This window comes from Gorilla gorilla, chromosome 6 (genome assembly GCF_029281585.2).
Source record: "Gorilla gorilla gorilla isolate KB3781 chromosome 6, NHGRI_mGorGor1-v2.1_pri, whole genome shotgun sequence".
Lineage (NCBI taxonomy): Eukaryota > Metazoa > Chordata > Mammalia > Primates > Hominidae > Gorilla > Gorilla gorilla.
The window spans coordinates 14,535,989-14,554,915 of record NC_073230.2 but is presented as its reverse complement, the minus strand read 5'-3'; the positions used below and the strand labels follow the sequence as shown (position 1 = coordinate 14,554,915).

General features: G+C 37.6%; 1 long non-coding RNA gene across 4 annotated transcripts in view; it reads right to left on the bottom strand.

The window, feature by feature from the left end:
- Positions 1–2,212: 2,212 nt before the first annotated feature.
- Positions 2,213–18,927, bottom strand: part of LOC109027663 (uncharacterized) — a 129,548-nt gene continuing 112,833 nt past the window's right edge. Inside the window, exons 5-6 of one of the 4 annotated variants that reach the window (XR_008667127.2) lie at positions 17,345–17,568; positions 2,213–2,797 (exon numbers count right to left, since the gene is read on the bottom strand). This is a non-coding gene — a long non-coding RNA (uncharacterized lncRNA). Of the gene's footprint in view, positions 2,798–3,193; positions 3,393–10,892; positions 11,255–15,818; positions 17,569–18,927 lie in introns of those variants that run through there. The other 3 variants (XR_008667126.2, XR_008667128.2, XR_008667125.2) reach the window with 3 other exon arrangements.

The window sequence follows — 18,927 nt, the reverse complement described above, 5'->3', positions numbered from 1 at the left end:
TGAATAATAATATGACAAAAAGTACCAAAGGGTGAGAATCCAATATGATCCGTAGTGATACCATATTATGACAATATGGAATGTTGAAAAGCTGAAGGATTATCAGATACACCAAAAAAGAAGAAAAAAGTATGCGTTCATAAATAATGAATAACCAGTTACAGATAAAAATTAACATTAAATTATCTAAAGAATTCTGATTCAAGATGGCTGATGAAACACATGCTTAGGAATAAAATTATATAAAGAATAAGAACAAAAATAAAATATATGAAGAATAAAAACAAAAATAAAATTATATAAATAATAAAAATAAAGTATATAATTATATAAAGAATAAGAACAAAAATAAAATATATAAAGAATAAAAACAAAAATAAAATTATATAAATAATAAAAATAAAGTATATAAAGAAAAAAACAAAAATAGCACAATAAAAAGAATGAGGGAATAATTGGTAGACAAGAGATTGCAATACATTTCTGGAAGTTTTCTTAAAATTGATGAAGCTGAGTAGAGACAGCCATAGCCAAGGGAGCACCATGAAGCTGACTGTCCTGGCAGACACCCAGAAAGGCTGTAGTAGATAGAGTGGGAAATGGGTTTGAGAAATTGGACTGTAAGGATTTGCAGGCAGCCATTTGCCCCAAGCCAAAAATTGGAGGGTTTAAATAATCTTAAGACATTGCCCAGGAAAAAATTGGGCAGATGGCAAGGGAAAGCACTCTTAGAATAAATACCTCTTAAGTCTGGCATTTAAAGGTTCCCAGAGTTACAGCTGGCTTCATGCCTGCACACACACACACACACACACACACACACACTATTGAAGCCTGTCATTAACCAGTCCTGACTATGCCCACAAAGCTCCCAGAAAATCTTTATATGGGCCATATTCTTTTTAAAAAGCTTCATTTTGGCATAATTTTATTTTATTTTATTTATTTATTTTTTTTGAGACGGAGTCTCGCTCTGTCTCCCAGGCTGGAGTGCAGTGGCGCGATCTCGGCTCACTGCAAGCTCCACCTCCCGGGTTCACGCCATTCTCCTGCCTCAGCCTCCCGCGCAGCTGGGACTACAGGCGCCTGCCACCACGCCCGGCTAATTTTTTGTATTTTTTAGTAGAGACGGGGTTTCACTGTGTTAGCCAGGATGGTCTCGATCTCCTGACCTCGTGATCCGCCCGCCTCGGCCTCCCAAAGTGCTGGGATTACAGGCGTGAGCCACCGCGCCCGGCCTGCATAATTTTAGATTTACAGAAAAGTTGGAAGAAAAGTACAAAGAATTCCCATATACAGTATACCTAAGTTTCTGAAATATTGACATTTTAACATATGTACTTTATCCTTTTCTCTCTCTCCATAGATATATAGAGAGACAGATGGATGAATAGATAGATATGCAATTTATTTTTGTGGAACCATTTCAGAGTTGTAGACATGATGCCTCTTTATACTTAGATATTCCAGTGCTTATTTCTTAAAAACATTCTCTTGCATAATTAGAGGAAGAATATCAAATGCAGGAAATTAATACTGATATAATACTATTATCTAAATATAGACCTTATTCAGATTTTGCTGATTATTTAAAAAGTCCTTTTTAGGAAAGGAAATTTCTAGATCATGTTGCATTCAGTTGTCTTATGTCTTTAATCTCCTTTAATGGGGCCCAATCTCCTAGTCTTTGTGCTTCATGGTATTAATATTTGAGATGACAAGTCAATTATTTTGTAGAATGTCCCTTAGTTTGAGTTTGTCTAATGTTTCCTCATGATTAAATTCAGGTCATGCACTTTTGGCAGGAATACTACTGAAGTCAGTGTTTTCCTCAGTGCATATCTTGTGATAAGGCATGTAATGTAAATTTACCCCATTATTGTCTCATTCTTAGTGTGAGCAGTAACCAAGGATCAATAAACATCAGATGAAAGTCTCTAACATGAAAAGGAAAACCCAAGATAAACCAATGGGAAAAATGTGACATCAAAGGAAAGAATTCAGAGAACAGAAGTATACTTCAAAATAGGACAGACTTTCCAACTAGTGACTTCTGAGATTTGAAAAGCTATTGCATACACAAAACAAGAAAATACATGCTATGAAAAATAAATAACTCTTAGAAAATGAAATTATAATTGCAGACCTTTTTAAAAAAAATTTTAAAGATGAAATCAAGGCACTCACCTGGAAAATAAAAAGACAGAGGGATCAAAAGATAACAGATAAAATACATAACAGATCACTGTGAGAATTCTGTATTAGGAATGGATTTGACTGCATACAATAGAAAAATCACAAAATGATAGAAGATTGAAAAGACATAAGTTTTTCACTCACATAAAAGAAAATTTTGAGGTGGATTGGTGACTTCAGTGAGGCATTAGGATCACCAGGCTCTTACCTTCCCATTCTATCATCTACCAAATGGTTTGTTTCATTCTTGTTTTTAAGACAGGGTTTTGCTTTCTTGCCTAGGCTGGAATGCAGTAATGTGACCATAGCTCACTGTAGTCTTGACCTCTTGGCTCAAGCGATCCTCCCACCTCAGCCTCCTAAGTAGCTGGGACTACAGGCACAAGTCACCACGTCCAGGTAATATTTTTATTTTTTGTAGAGAGGGTCTCACTATGTTACCCAGGCTGATCTCAAACTCCTGGGCTCAAGCAATCCTCCCACCTCGGCCTCTCAGAGTGCTGGAAATACAGGCTGAGCTACCACTCCCCGCCCTAAATGGTTTCCATGTGCACGGCAACCTCATGGTTCAAGATGGCGGCTGGAACTGCATCCTTTAAGTCTAAATCCAGACGAGAAAAAGAAGCGAAGTCAGGGTGACGTGGGGAAAGGCCCTTCTAAGCTGTGGGAGCTAACTTCAAGAAGCTTTTCATTAATTCCGTTTATATCTCACTGGCCAAACCTAGCTGCAAGGAAAGTTGGGAAATGTAGTCCTTTATTCTGGGCAGCAATATGATGTTAAAAAGATCAAGATGTGCTTATTAAGGAGCGGAGTGTTGATACTCGGCTAGGCAGCTAGCAGATTCTGCCACAGTGTTTACTATGCAAAATAATTTCCAGTGTGGGAGACATAAATCATTAAATTAAAAGTGTTTAACAAATACCAAACAGGACATATTTTTATATGCATAGTCATAGTATAACTATTAAGTTTGAAATTTTAGAAATCTAAGGACTTTTACAAAATGGTGTAATTCCAAATAAAACAGAATGTGTTAAACAAATATATAAAGGATGCTCAACCTTGTCAAAAAATTAGAGGCCTGGCCTGCAAATGAAAACAAAAGTGAAATATTTCTCAGGATCAGCTTGGAAAAATCAAGATATTGAAAATATCCGTTGTCAGTGAAGGTTTTGAGGAAGAGTTTTCTCATCACCTGTTGGTATAAGTAGAAATAAATTTAGCTTTGGGGGATGAAATTTTGGCAGCATTTATTTTAAAAAGTGGTTTTCTATTGCTGCTGTAACAAATTACCACAAACCTCGTGGCTTAAAACAACACATATTTAAAGACACACACAAATTTATTAATTTAAGATCTGTAGGTCAGAAGTCTGGTACGAGTCTCACTGGATTAAAATCAAAGGGTCATCAGGACTGTGTTCTTTTCTGGAAACTCTATGATCTATTCCTAGGATCTAGGGTTTCTAGGCTCTAGAATCCGTTTCCAGCTTATTCTGGTTGCTAGCAGAATTCAGTTGCTTGCAGATAATATGTAAATCCAAATTGCCTGTGGTCCTGCTGACTATCAGCTGAGGGCAATTCTATCATTTAGAAACTGCCTGTACTTTTGGCTCATGGTTATAGTCTTTTCTCTTCAAAGCCGGCAATGACAGCTCCAGTCCCTCTCATGATTCAAATCTCCTCCTTCTGTTTCAAGTTTGATCCAGACAGGAAAGTTGTCTACTTTCAAGGATTTGTGTGATTAAATTGAGTGCACTCAGGCAATCCAAACTAATCTCGCCATCTCAAGGTCGGTAACCTTAATTATGCCGGTCAAATCTCTTTTGCTGTGTAAGATAGCAAACTCACAGGTTCTGGGAATTAGGACATGGACATCTTTGAGGGGTGTGAGGAGGAGGAGCATTATTCGGCCCACTACAGTGAAATATACACATTCCCTTTTGTCTAGCAATTATACACATAAACCCAACTCACATACTCTAAAACCTGAGATGAGAGAGAGGGGAACAGAAGACTTAATTACCAGCATCACACTTCTTATCAGCATCATGAAATGCTAAGAAAAATATGGAGCAAGGCTTTCAAAGTTCTGGGAAAAATAATTTAAAATACGGGCTGCGATGCTATTGTTTTAAATAGTAATTTGTATAGTAATTTAAAATACAGGTTGCTATGCTATGCTATTGTTTGGCTAACCAAACAATCAATAGGAGGAAAAAGGCATTTCAAATATTTAAGTATTAGAAATTTTATCTCCAATATACCCTTTTAAAAAATGTTCCTTGAGGATGGATTTCAGCAATGACAGAATAATTTAAGAAAGAGAAAGGTAGGGGACGCTGGAGCAGTCGCTCCAACCCAAGAGAGCAGGGCGTGGAGGCCTCAGGACATTTGCTGGCAGCAGCAGGAAGAGCAATAGCCTACATTGGAGCAGGAGGATTGAGGACTCCAGATGGGAGCTGTTTGGGCGAAGACTGAGGTGGACTGGCCTGGTTTATCATCGAGAGCTTGAAAAACTTTAGGGTATAAGAAAGGTACAGAATACGTGGTACAAAATGAAAAGTCATGTCCTGTTTAAAGCAATTGGTGAGGGGTAAAACAAAGAAACAAAAAAACCCACAAATTTTTGAAATTTTTTAGCTGGAACAAGGAATAGTCTCTTTTGAGCAATACTGCAGTCATGGCACTGACCCTGTAAAGAACAATTCCTCCACATGAGCCCGGTCCCAACCTGGACATGTCTATATGTAATGACTTCATGTGAGGAAAGATCTTGAAGTGTGTGTACTGTGATATTAATAGTGATTGTAGTTAGAGATGGGATTCTGAGGGATTTTTTTCTTTCTGTTTATCTGTATTTTCTAAGTTTTGGAAAGTAATCCTATATTTTATTATTGCAATCTAGATTGTGTCATTGTCTTTTGAAACAGTGTAAAGAAAACAGTGATATTATTATGGGGGGGAACCATGGGCTTCAGAGATAGAAGATGCCTTCAAGTCCTGACTACAGTACTTAATGAGCAGATCACGCTATATTCTTTTAAGATCTTGCAGAACCAGCTAAGAGGCCAAAAGCTTTAAAAGGAACCTGAGACAGACATTCAAATTTGCTGGGCCCTAATGTGGGAAGAACTTGCTAGGCATGGGAGACTGAGGGAGGAACAAGATACAGTGCCTAGCCTGAAGATACTCCAAGTCAGAATGGGAGCTAACCAGGAAATCTTTAGTCACTTCACAGTAGCGACGGCTGTGCTTAGTGTAACACATGGAGTGCCCTGGTACTCCAGCAAAGCCCTCCTCAAACTAGGCAGGGTCCAGTGTGGTTTCTTATAAGAGATGACCTACGACAGATGTATTCTGAAAGACGACTAGTAATAAGCTGGATGGAGGACCTAGGAACAGGCATTCCCGGCAGGGCAAAAGGCATTAGCTGGCTTCCATTCTTCCTCTTTATCTGGGCTGGTTCTGGCATTGAAACCTCACTACAAATATTTGTTCTTCTCCTTTGCCACTGCCGTGCATGTGTGTTACTTGGGCTAATATTTGCTTTTGTAGAAGACTGCACTTAACAATGCTTAATGGTGTGTATTGTGTAGATGGCCTGAAAGATTGGGATTACCTGAGTTTTCCTGTTTCCTTTTGAATCTTAGAAAACATCGAGATAATTCTCTTCTGCTCTTATACATTTTCTTCATGCACTGAACAACTTGAGTCTGTAAAAATAACTCAAATGATGCAATATCTCATTTCTAATTTCTTGGCAATAACCAAGGAGAATCTTTCTGATTGTTAGTGTGGAAAGGGGGAGGCATAGCATGTTGTGCACCAAAATAAAATTGGGTCTGGGGTTATCTTTTGAGGTGACCTCTGCTGTTTTTTTAATTATAGAAACAGCTACATGTTTCTGTGGTTACAGAGATCCTGGTTAGACTACTCAAAGTGATGAGAGGCTCAGGAGTAACTACAATATGCAATTTTATTGTTTGTGAATTAATATGTTAAAAATTAGTAGCAGATTTGTTTTCCTTCACAGTTTTCACACAATTTAATAAAAAAAGCTAATTGTAGCTTATGTTTCCTTATGTGGTTTATATATTCACTCTTTGGTCCTAAGAATCCTAAAGACAAGTTTTGCACCTGCAGGCTTTGCTTTATGTTATGGAAAAGCTCTCTGGAGTGCTGGAGGGAAGGAAGTTGTCTCTCTTCCAGCTTAAGCGTAATGAAGGAGCAGAGGAAGGGTCTTCCGCAGGGATGAGCCCTTGCGCAAAGCCAGCAGGGCTTGGTTTGTTCAAGGAACGGCAAGTGATTGGATGACTGGCTTGCAGCTGAGTGGGGTTGGGTGCGGGATGAGCCTGAAGAGATGGGTTGGTAGTCATGCAACCCAAGTGCAGGTTCAATCATTTGCCGCTTGCAGAGTCCAATTAATAAGAACAAGGTCTGGTATAAAGAAAGTGACTTTTTATTCCAAAACTAGCTTAGGGGAAGAAGTACAGGCTTCCGTCCTTAAGTATACTGCTTCACCTTTGGAGCAGAAAGTGGGCACTTTTAAAAGGCAAATGAGGACACAAGCAGGTGAGTGGATTTGTGCTAGCTTGGTGCCTTATCTATCAGGCAGTCAAGCTGGTGTCTTCATGGGCAGAAATGAGTTGTAATGGTGGCCAAAAACTCTAGCGGGCATACTTTGGATTGTAAATTGACTGTTATCTCTCGGGGCAACCTCCTGGTGGGTAAGAGTTCCATTCTGGAGCTTCTAAGCACACAGTTAGATGAATTTGCCCTGTAAGGAATATCTGCTGAAGAGGAGGTAAAGGCTATAATTGCATTTCTAAAGAGCTAAGTAGGAAGTGGGAAAAAGGAAAAAGAGAAGAGACAGAAAAAATAATTAAACTATCTCTTAGAAAAATGGGAGTATTCAGTGACAGTATGGGGCAGATCACAAAGGGTCCTATGTTCTCCTTGTATGCCACCCTACCCAACCTCTAGGCTCTTCTTCCTCCACTATCTCCTGTATATTGATCTTCCCAGAGTATAGATCTGATCATGTTGTTTTCCACTTCAAACAAAATAGAACAGAACACTTCACTAGCTCCTTGTTGCCCAATGAATAAGGAACAAATTCTTTAGAAAAGTTTTGAAACTTTTTTCCTACTTTCTTCTACCAACCTTATTCTTTGGCTAATTTAGTCATTTTCCAAATGCTCCTTACTTTTTCAAACCTCTGTGCTTTTGCTTTTGTGCCATTCTGCCATTCGTTTTTTTCTAGAATGCTCATTCCCTGTCTCTACCTAGGAAGACTTGCCCACCTTTGAGGGCCTAATGCAAATGTGATTTCTTACTGGGTGAGATCTGAGGGTGAGGTGGGTCCTGCCTTTAATCCCTGTGCTTTGGGGAGGATCACTGGAGCCTAGGAGTTCGATGTTCCAGTGAGCTATGAATATACCACTGCACTCCAGCCTGGGCAACAGAGCCAGATCCCTGTCTCAAAGAAAAAGAAAAAAGAAAAAAGAAAAAAAGTAAAAAAAGAAAAGAAATGTGATTTCCTTCATCCAGTTGTACTGTCATTCCAGGTAGAAGTGACTTTTATCTATACTTGGCTAAGCTTAATTTTTAAAAACTTTAAGTATAATTTACATGTACTTCCTTACATACTTACCTAAATGTAAGCATACAGGTTGAAGAAGTTTCACAAACTGAACACACTGGAATAATCAAGAATCAGAACACTACTAGCACCCCAGAAACCCTTTCTCCAGTCACTACTCCCACCTAAGGGTAACTACAACTCACACTTTGGGGTATAGATTAATTTTGAACTTTATAAAAGTGGAATTATAACATGTGTACTCTCTTGCATCTTTCTCCTAACATTATGTTCGCTTCTTTCTCCTAACATTCTGTTAATGAAATTCATATTGTTATAGTTATTTGTGAATGATTCATTCTTGTGGTGGTACAGTATTCCATTGTGTGCATACTATCACAATCTAGTTATGCATCTGGCGATTGGCTTTTTGCTACATTTAACATTCTGATGTATGTCTTTTGGTGAAAGTATGTACGCACTTTTGTTGTGTATAGAGGTAAGAGTAGAGTTGTTGGGTCATAGAGTATGCATATGTAGATACTGCCACACAGTTTTCCCAAGTGATTATATCAATTTACATACCCACCATTAATGTACAAGAATTCCAGTTGTTCAACATCCTCACTATTACTTGAAATCTCTAAACTGGCTGGATGTGGTGGCTTACACCTATAATTCTAGCACTTTGGGAGGCTGCGGTGGGAGAATTGCTTGAGGCCACGAGTTCGAGACCATCCTGGACAACATAGTGAGACCCTGTTTCTACATTAAAATGTTTAAAAACAAAAAGAATTTAAAAATTAGAAAAATCTTTAATCTTTTTTTTTTTTTTCTTTTAATACGGAGTCTCGCTCTGTCACCCAGGCTGGAGTGCAGTGGCGTGATCTCAGCTCACTGCAAGCTCCGCCTCCTGGACTCATGCCATTCTCCTGCCTCAGCCTCCCGAGTAGCTGGGACTACAGGTGCCCACCACCACACCCAGCTAATTTTTTGTACTTTTAGTAGAGACGGGGTTTCACCATGTTAGCCAGGATGGTCTTGATCTCCTGACCTTGTGATCCGTCCGCCTTGGCCTCCCAAAGTGCTGGGATTACAGGCGTGAGCCACCATGCCCAGCCTTTAATCTGTTTTATTTTTCTGATTCTGATGGCATTGCACTGTGGTTTTAATTTGCATTTCTTTGATTATGACTTAGAGTCCTTGTTTTTTAAAAACATTCATGTACCCTTTATTATTCTATAATGTCTTCTATTATGGATATTTATGTACATGTCCGAGAGCAGAGATTAAATCTTGAATATATTTGTACACTTCAGGTCATCTAACTTTTGTATAGTTAGTAATCGATAAGTATTTATTGAATAAATATGTAATCATTATTACCACTAATTGAGTATTTATTTTATGCCAGGTACTATAATTAGCATTTTATATACATCGTTATATTTGTTTGACACCCAAATGCTTTTAGATAGCTAAAAGTATTCCGCTTTTCCAGATAAGGAAATTAAAGCTCAGAGAGTTTAAGTGATTAAGTTTTTCTACTAGGTTTTCAACTAGTGAATGAAGGAGCTGAAATTTAAAGTTTTATCTCTTTTACTCCACATTCTATGCTCTTAATTACCATGCAAAAAGGGAGCATGAAAGAAAATTTGAGTTTATTTTTTTTAAAGTGTCTGGTTGCAAGAAACAGAAACCAATTTGAAATGGCCTAAACAAAGAAGGGAGAATTTATTACAAGAATTTAAGGGCCATATGAAGAGGGCAGTATTTGGGGAACAAGAAAGAAGGGGATCAGTTTTGGAAAGCCATTAGGAATCTGGGATATATTCTCTTTCCATCTTTGATCTCTCCATTTCTGCCTTGTGTCCATGTTACTATTCTCCTCTTGCTTTAGCTTTCTCTGCTGATCTGCCCTTATGACAGAATACAGCAACTCCACAGCTCCCAAGCATACAAATTGCACCTACAGCCATGAAAATAGACTGGCTGGCTTTCCTTTGGTCTGTATTCCACATTCCTGAGAAGAAAAATGATTAGCTCAAACTAGGTCAAATTTTCTAATTAACTATATCCAGATGAGTAGGGAGTTACAGACTACCAATAGGATTCCTAGAAGCCCAAGCTATTACTTGGGGAGCCATTTCCAGAGAAGGGAATGGCTCATGGGTTCAGTAGACCCTTCTAAAAGCATCTATCCCAGAGTCCCCATCCAGGCAATACAGAGGCCCAGAGCAACGTATAAAGGAGAGTTGTCTTTCTTCCTGTGAACTCTGAAAATTTGGCACAGGTCTCAGTTAATTTAAAGGTTTATTTTGCCAAGATTGAGGATGTCCCCATGACACAGCCTCAGGAGGTCCTGACAACATGTGCTCAAGGTGGCTGGGGTACAGCTTAGTTTTATACATTTTAGGGAGACACGAGACATCAATCAATATATATAAGAAGTACAGTCAATATATGTAAAAAGACAGGTGAGACAGGAAGGGTTGCATTATTTTGAGTTTCTGCTTAGTCTTTCCAAAAGAGGCAATCAGCTATGCATCTCAGTGAGCAGAGGGGTGACTTTGAATAGAATGGGAGGCAGATTTGCCCTAAGCAGTTCCCAGCATAACTTTTTCCCTTTAGCTTAGTGATTTGGGGGCCTCAAGATTTGTTTTCCTTTCACATTTACCCTCTTTTCTTTTTAAAAATATTTTGGAGATGGCATTTAACTAGAAAGTTAGTCTCTGGTCTCAGGTTTCACCTGATCTTTCATGGCTAGGATGGTTTATTCCTAGAAGAGCAAATAGTGGAAGAAGAAGGGAGAAAAACAACAAACAAAAGAACATTCCTGGAAAATCAATATAGGCCCCACTACTCTGAAGTCTATAAATCAGTAGCAGGTATGAAAGTGGCTTATGTATGTAAATAGGTGGCTGTTATTTTCTTCTGAACTTTAAGTTGTCTAGTTTCAGTTTGCAGGGCTTTAAGAAAGCACAGCTTGGTTTTCAGTGACTCCCAGTTAGGAAAAATTGAAAAAAAAAAAAAGAAGGAAAAAAAAAGAAAAAAAAATTGAAAACATTATTTTGAAGACTTGTAGTCAAGAGAAAATTAGAATTTAGCCCAAACTGTAGAAATAATAAAAATTGAAAAACATTAGACAAGACTAGAATCTAACAACAGGTGTACAATTGTTTTTGAAACATAATTTTTCTCTCTCCAGTTTCCCATTTTTGCTAAAGACAAATCATGGTAGGATTGGTTTGCTTTATTATACTTGGCCTAATTACTTATATACAGTGCAAAAAAATAATTATTTTTTACATAGGCTTTATATTGGCTTTGATGGAACCTTGTTCCATAGAAGGAATCCCAGATAAGATGTTTTTAAAGCAGAGCCCAGCCATGGATTTGTGCCATCAAATATCTGTGAGTTGGGTGAATTTTCTCTCCTCTTGAAGTTCCAAGATAAACCGGGGGCTTCTGTGCCTGTTAGAAGTGACATTCTTTACTTACCACAGGTCAGAAACCCTGTACAGGGACTGTATACACAAAATATGAGGCCAATTTTTTCAAAGGCTTTATTGGCTCCATAAGTCAAGTTTGATTCCTTAAACGAAAGCACACCATTCCAGTCAAAGCCTTGGTAAAATAAGCAGTTTCTCCAATTGTGGTCTGTTATTAATGAAAACAGATTCTTATTGCACTTATGCAAATAACTGTATTGCCATAAGTTAAGAATACTTACAAATAGTTTCCAAATTCTGGAGAAATCAGTTAAAGAGAAACAAATATGCTTCAAACTTTGTTTATGTGAGTATACTAAATTGTTAAAAGCTGCCAATAGCTCAAAAGAAAAGTTTTAAGACTCTGAAAAGCAAAACAAAAGATCAGCAACATTTTAAGCAAAAAGTCAAAAAGATCAGTTCAGTCCATGCAGTTAATTCCTGTTCTGCTTGATACTCATGAATATTTTATAGCTCTCCATGAGTCCTGAAAGTTTTTCCTCTATTCTGATGTCACAATCTCCAAAGTTATCAGAAACCTGCATTCAAGAGCACCTGTTAAAAGTTTTGTAGCTGATTATAAAACCACCTTCTAAAGAGGACCAAAACAAGACAAAAATTGTCCATGGATGACAAAAAGTTTTAGGACAGCCATAGTCAAAAACGCAATTGAAAAGGACATTTGTTACCTCTGCGGCACACAATAATTTTAACATAACGATTATGATTATTACTAATAATGTACACTGAGTTATATAGAATTATAGGAATTTCCCATAATTTTGGAACACATACTAATAACATTTTAAAAATGCAGCCCTCAAAAAACCAACACCATTTCATATTTGACAATGCTTCCTATATAATTTTTGTCCCAAATAAGCCAAATTATGTTATTTTCTGAACTTTAGGGAACCTAATATGTTAAAGCTTTAATTAGGTCAGAAAAAGACATAATTTATAATTTGATTTTGGAAAGTTTGTCAAATATCAAAGGTTTTAAACATTTGATATCACAAAATAGGATCACAGGTCATTGTAAAATAAGTCATTCATTTAACCAAAGTGATAACTTCCGGACTTTAAAAAAAAGGCAAGAACCTTTATTCTTTGAGAAGAGACTTAATTTTCCAAACAATAAGCCCTAATAAAAACAGCATGAATCCAATTAAATTTTTCAAAATTTTATAAACAATCAATAAAATTTTTAATCTTGACCATAAGATATAGCTTCCATAGCACTTTATAATCTTTATGACCTTCACTAAGGAGTTGGTTAATGCTTTGCGAAAACTTTGTTAATCTGACACAGGGGCCCATATGCTGGTCTTGCATCAGTGTGCCTTTGACATTAATGATTCATCTATAAAGAAGCTTAACTTATTTTATCTTTCAAAATTGGCCCTTACAATATTGTGTGTGTGCCCATCTCTTTTGTGATAGTCCCTGGGCCTTGAGGAGTTGAAATAGCTTTAATTTCTTGCCCTGTGTCGCAGAAATGCAGTTTATTTTGACTGGCATCTTTTACAGGGCCTGAAGATGAGGCTTTAATTGCTGTTGGTGTTTAAGATTTAGCAGGACTTTGTGTCCTTTTTAGATCCAGGAGTCAAAACCCTGTAACTCAATGTCACAAGGACTTTAAAAGAACATACAGGAAAATACATGGATATAATAACCTTAAAAAAAATTTTTTTTTTTAATCTCAAGTTTTTTTCCCTAAGCAAACCAGAACTTAATATTTGGACTTTCTGATTTGTCCTGAATATGCCTCCTTTTTAAACAACCAGTCATTTTATTTTAGGACTAAAGTTTACCATATAAGATTCTTTCTCATATAAAATTATTTCTCTTTAAGCTTTCTTACCACACACACACAAAAATACCTCTTTATTTTTATAACTTTACATCTCTTTTTATTTCATGGTTCCTTTTACCTTGTTTTATATATAACCTTTAAATAAGCTTCGAATTAGACAAAAATTTTTCACCTTTTTTTAAAAAAGTCACACTTTTTTTGCAAGAATATTTTCCTACAATATATATTTATTGGAAAATACCCAAATAATGAAATATATATTATTTAATTTAATATAACTTTATATTCTAAATTATGAAATTATGACCGGTTTTCTACAAGTATTTATCCCATTACATTTATTTTATTTTAATTGTCTACCTAGATTATTTATGAAAACTGTGATAGTCATGAATTTAAAGTTATGAAACTGCCATTGCAAAATTATGTATAACTGAGACAGTGAAAATAAGATTTGACCTAATTGACTCCAACCTGCTCTTAACCTCCAAGCTATCCTTGTTCATGCCTAGGCATAGGCCAAACTAACTTCGGGAGCAACTTACTTTATAGTTTAGCTTTGAAACAAAAATGATAACAGTCCTTTCCCACAACAAACTTCCTTATTTATTGCCTGTGGACTAGACTGCCTAAAGCCACAGGATTAGAAATTATGGTAATCTTACTAAATTCAAGATGCAGCTATTTTCATTAAACCCATATCAATGTCTTACTTATTAAAAATTACACAAACAAAAATCATTCTGTTTTGGACTGGTTTTATAGTTTCGTAATCCCATGCCAAATTTTGACACCTTATAGCATTTGGCAGGGATAAGTATGGAATTGCTTGATTAATAAATGCAAAACAAAAACTGTATGCTGGCAATTCTTAAGACATTTCTAATATTACTTTACCAATAATTTTAAAGCTAGCTTATTTGTTAAAGATTTTATTTAAGTTACATAAACTTGAAAAAGCATTTGACTAGTCTTTTTTTTTAGTATCTGATTTAAGAGCTTTTATTTTCCTTTAAGCCAATTAATTAGAGCTCTTTTATATATTTTTAGTAGTGAAACATTTTGTACACAGCACATAAATACATACAAAGATGTATTAGGCATGCTGATGGAAGTACATTTTATAGATTTATAAAGACCCCGCTCTCTTTTTTTCCTATCTTAGACTTTCAGATTCTTGATAGCCTGTTTCACAACCCTAGGCCGTTGTCAGCTAAATAGCCTTAAATTTGCACACTAAAGGAAACAACTCAGGTGAAAATCAAATAGCAAAATTTACATCATAAGGTACAGAGAGAGTCCGGTGGTCCTAGAGGGAGACGTTTTTTATTTTATTTTGAGCCAAATGAAACATAAAATTAAACTACACTCTTTCTTAAAAACCTAAGAGTAGCCTCTGTTGCAATAACTATTTTAGTAAAAAAAAGAAAAAAAAATCAGGTGAAAACAGAATTCAGTCAACTGAGAAGAAAAAGAAAAAAAAAACTTTTGCTAAAAAAAAAAAAGACAAGGTCTTAGGAGAGAAAAACAAACAAAAAGCAAAAACTTGAAGGCCTTTCAAATACAAAGATGCATACATGCACACATACATACACACAACTTGGATGGCCTTTTAATTAAGTTGATTTTTAACATTGAGCTCCGTTAAAAATTTTTTTAAATCTTATTACCATATTTCAACTAGGACAAAATGCTGCTAAACTAACAATGATCACACAAAAATATACTATTTCTGAGCGCTCTAAGTATTAAGAAGAAATTAACACCAGCTGGTTGTTAAATGCTAACTTTAGTCATTTAAAAGGAGTTTGCAAGATAGAATCCCAAACCAGTTTCCTACGTAGTGATGGGTCTCAGGCTGTAGACTGCTCTCCACCACCCTAGAAGCAGGAAAAAACAACAACAACAAAAAGCCAAGCTCATCTTCTCTGTTGGAAGCGAGCTCAAACTCCATGAAGGAGTTACCTGCCTTTCAACGTCATGGAAGCAAGAAAACTTGCCTTCCTTGTGTTGGGAGCAAGTAAAACTCAAAAGAAAAAGAGGAGTTGTACAGCAAAATAAAGTTCGGGTCATGACTGAATTTGGGGAAATCAGGGATTCTCTGGAGTGGGTGCTCTGAGACCTTAGCAAATTGTTCTTTCGGTTTGAGCCATAAAGTTAGCTCCTGCTGGTATCAAGCGCCAATAGGAGACTTGTCAAAGGTCAGGGCCACCTCCACTAAGAATCCCCCCATGGTTACCAAAATGTGAACCCTGAAAATTTGAGTAGAAAGCTTATTTTGCCAAGGTTGAGGATGTGCCTGTGACGCAGCCTCAGAAAGTCCTGACCTTGTGCCTAAGGTGATGTAGCACAGCTTAGTTTTATACATTTTAGGAGACATGAGGCTTCAGTCAATGTATGTAAGAAGTACATTGGTTCGGTCTGGAAAGGTGGGACAACTTGAAGTGAAGGTAGGAAGACTTGAAGCAGGGAGGGGGCTCCCAGGTGGCAGATAGGTGACGGAGGGAGGGTTACACTCTTCTGAGTTTCTGTTGAGTCTTTCCAAAGGAGGCAATCAGATATGCATCTATCTCAGTGAGCAGAGGAGTGACTTTGAACAGAATGGAAGGCAAGTTTGCCCTAAGCAGTTCCCAGCTTGACTCTTCCCTTTAGCTTAGTGATTTGGGGACCCCAACTTTTATTTTCCTTTCACATCCCCAACCCTTCTACTTCATGTTTTCTATTTGTTTGTTTTGGTTTTAAACACACAAATTGAGAAATATATTTTTTTCTGATTTTAAAGTTTGAGCGAGCATAGGAAACCTTCTTAGGTACTAGAAATATTCTATATTTTAATCAGTGTGATGGTTACATGAGTGCATGTACATGCAAAAATTTTTAAAAATTAAGGGAACATCAACAAATTAGGATCAAATTGTGATCGCTGATTCCAGTCCTATCCCAACAGTCAGTGTAAAAAAGACACTTACTTGAAGACGTTTTCACAGTAAATTTTTGCCAGGCTGGAGACTAGATTAGTGAATTGAATGTAACCTAATCTGGAGGTTCTCAGAGAAGCAAACTTATCATTTGCAACACGGGGCCTGTTTTTCTGCATTAATCATCACTGTAGGTTTACTTGATAGGAAAGAGGCCTTCCTGGGGGAAGATAAATGAGTGTGTGTTTCTTCCAAAGGCAAGGCTCTGAATGAACGGGTGATATTGGTGAGTCCTTTTTAATTTTCTTCAAATACCACGTTGGTGCTTTATTTAATCCACTTTTGTTTCGTTTTGTTTTTTGAGACAAGTTCTGGCTCTGTCACCCAGTGGCACAATCAGCCAACTGGAGCCTCGACCTCCTGGTGAGCGATCTTCTCACCTCAGTCCCCCAAGTAGCTGGGACTACAGGCTGGCACCACCGCATCTGGCTATTCCACTGTCATTTTGGGGGGCATGTTGAAGCCTAGAAGCTGGGCATGGTGGCGTGTGCCTGTGGTCCCAGCTACTCGGGAGGCTGAGGTGGGAGGATCATTTGAGCCCGGGAGGTCAAAGCTGCAGTGAGCTATGATGGCGCCACTGCACTCCAACCTGGGAGACAAAGCCACCAGACGGTCAAAAAAAAGGCCGGGCGCGGAGGCTCATGCTGTAATCCTAGCCTTTGGGAGGTCGAGGCGGACGGATTGCCTGAGCTCAGGACTTCTAGACTAGCCTGGGCAATACGGTGAAACCCCATCTCTACTAAAATACAAAAAGTTAGCCGAGTGTGGTGGTGCATGCCTGTAATCCCAGCTTCTCCGGAGGCTGAGGTAGGAGAATTGCTTGAACCCGGGAGGCAGAGGTTGCAGTGAGCAGAGATCGCGCCACTGCACTCCAGCCTGGGGGACAGAGCGAGACCCTGTCTCCAAATACATAAATAAATAAATAAATAAATACAAATAAAATTAAATTAAAAAGTCGAGGTCTAATAAAAGTGTAAGATTTTAGAAATGCAATGGATCTAGAAGTTTCTTAAAATGGGACAGTACGGTGTCGTTGCTGTCGTTTGTTTCAAAGCAATACTGCCACCTATTGGTATAAAAAGCCAGCTTTATCTCAATGTTTTTTCTGAAAGTCTTAATGCTGGAATGAGGCCCAGATAACCATGGGCGAAAATTAAACTGATGTTAATTCAGTATTGACACTCTGCCTGTCCCTCCCAAACTTCCCCTAAAGACATAGCTCACAGGAGTCTTAAAATTATGCCATAAAATAAAATAGACGAAAGAGTATTACCAGTACCTTAGAAAGCTGGAATGGTTGACCTCTGTATTTGCTTAAGAGAAACTTCCACTTTCATTGCCTCATTGTTCACTTTCATTCCACGTAAGATTTTAAGATCAAAAAATACTTTTCCGGCTGGGCGAGATGGCTCACTCCTGTAATCCCAGCACTTTGGGAGGCGGTCGGATCGCTTCAGCCCAGGACTTCTAGACGAGCCTGGGCAACATGGTGAAACCCCGTCTCTACAAACAATACAAAAGAAAAATTAGCAGGGCGTGGTGATGCCCGCCTGTGGTCCCAGCTACTCATGGAGGCAGAGGCGGGAGGATCGCTTGAACCCGGGGGCTGCACTGAGCCATGATTGTGCCACTGCATTCCAGCCTGAGCTACAAAGCAAGACCTTGTCTCAAAAAAAAAAAAAGGTAATAATAATAATAAATATAAATAAATAAATAATTTCAAAAACAAAAAACCCTAATTTTTCCATTTTTATGGTAGAAAATTGTCCTAGTAAATCTCTCACTTAATAAAAGAAATGTGTATCATTATGTTTTGTATATTTATTTGGCAAATCCTACCTTATTAATTGACTTCCATCATTCAGTTTTATATTTTTTATTGCTGAATGTAATAAAGTTTTATTTTACCATGCAAATAAATGCTTTACAAAATAACAGTTAAGGCTGGTCTGAAGGCAGTGAGTTATCTCAATTGATTGTTCATAGTTACAGATTGAACTTGTTGTTCCACTCTTCCCTGCCTTCTCTCTACTGCAGTTGACTAGTCTAAGTTTTTTTCTTACTTTAAAAAGTAACAAGGGAAAATACTTTTTTCTGATAAAATACCAAAATTTTACGTTAACTATAACACTAATTATGTAACAGAGACCATAAATAAAAATAACATAGGAAATGTGTTCTGTGGGCATATGACAATTTTCTGTTTTAGTGCATTTTTCTCTTGTTTGTTTATTAATTTGCCAAGCATTTAATAGGAAGCTACTATATGTCAGCACTATGCTTGAAGCTGGGATTACAAAGATTAATGAGACACAGCCCCTGCTCATTGACATGTCCCATTGTAGGTGGGTAAGACAGATACCAAGACAGATCATTATAATACTTTGTAGAAAGTATAATTATAAAAATGTTCTGAAGACATGGGAGAGGTATCCCAATCCTGAGAGAGAAATGGAGAGGAAGGCAGCTTGGTTTCAGGGAAGCTGAGTCTTAAATTATGTGTAGGTGTTGGCTTAGCGAAGGATAGAGGTTGGGGGTGATGGGAGGGCTGGTGTGGACTTTGAAGTGTTTGTAAGATTTCCAGCTATAGCAGGAACTGGAAATGGAAGTCAGAAACAAAAGCATAGGTAAGAGTGTGAGATATAGACTTAGGACGTCATTCAGAAAGACTGTGTAGTAAGAGAAGACTCGTGGGCTGGGGATGAACACCTGAGTAGGCAGAGGGAGGTTGGCTCACAAACAACCACCAGCAGCAAAAACCAAAGATTCCCAAAGAAAACCAAGCAAATTCAGCCATGGAATCCATGGGCACTCATCCACAGCCTTTGGACCAAGTTGGCCCAAATTTTCATTTTGTTTCCC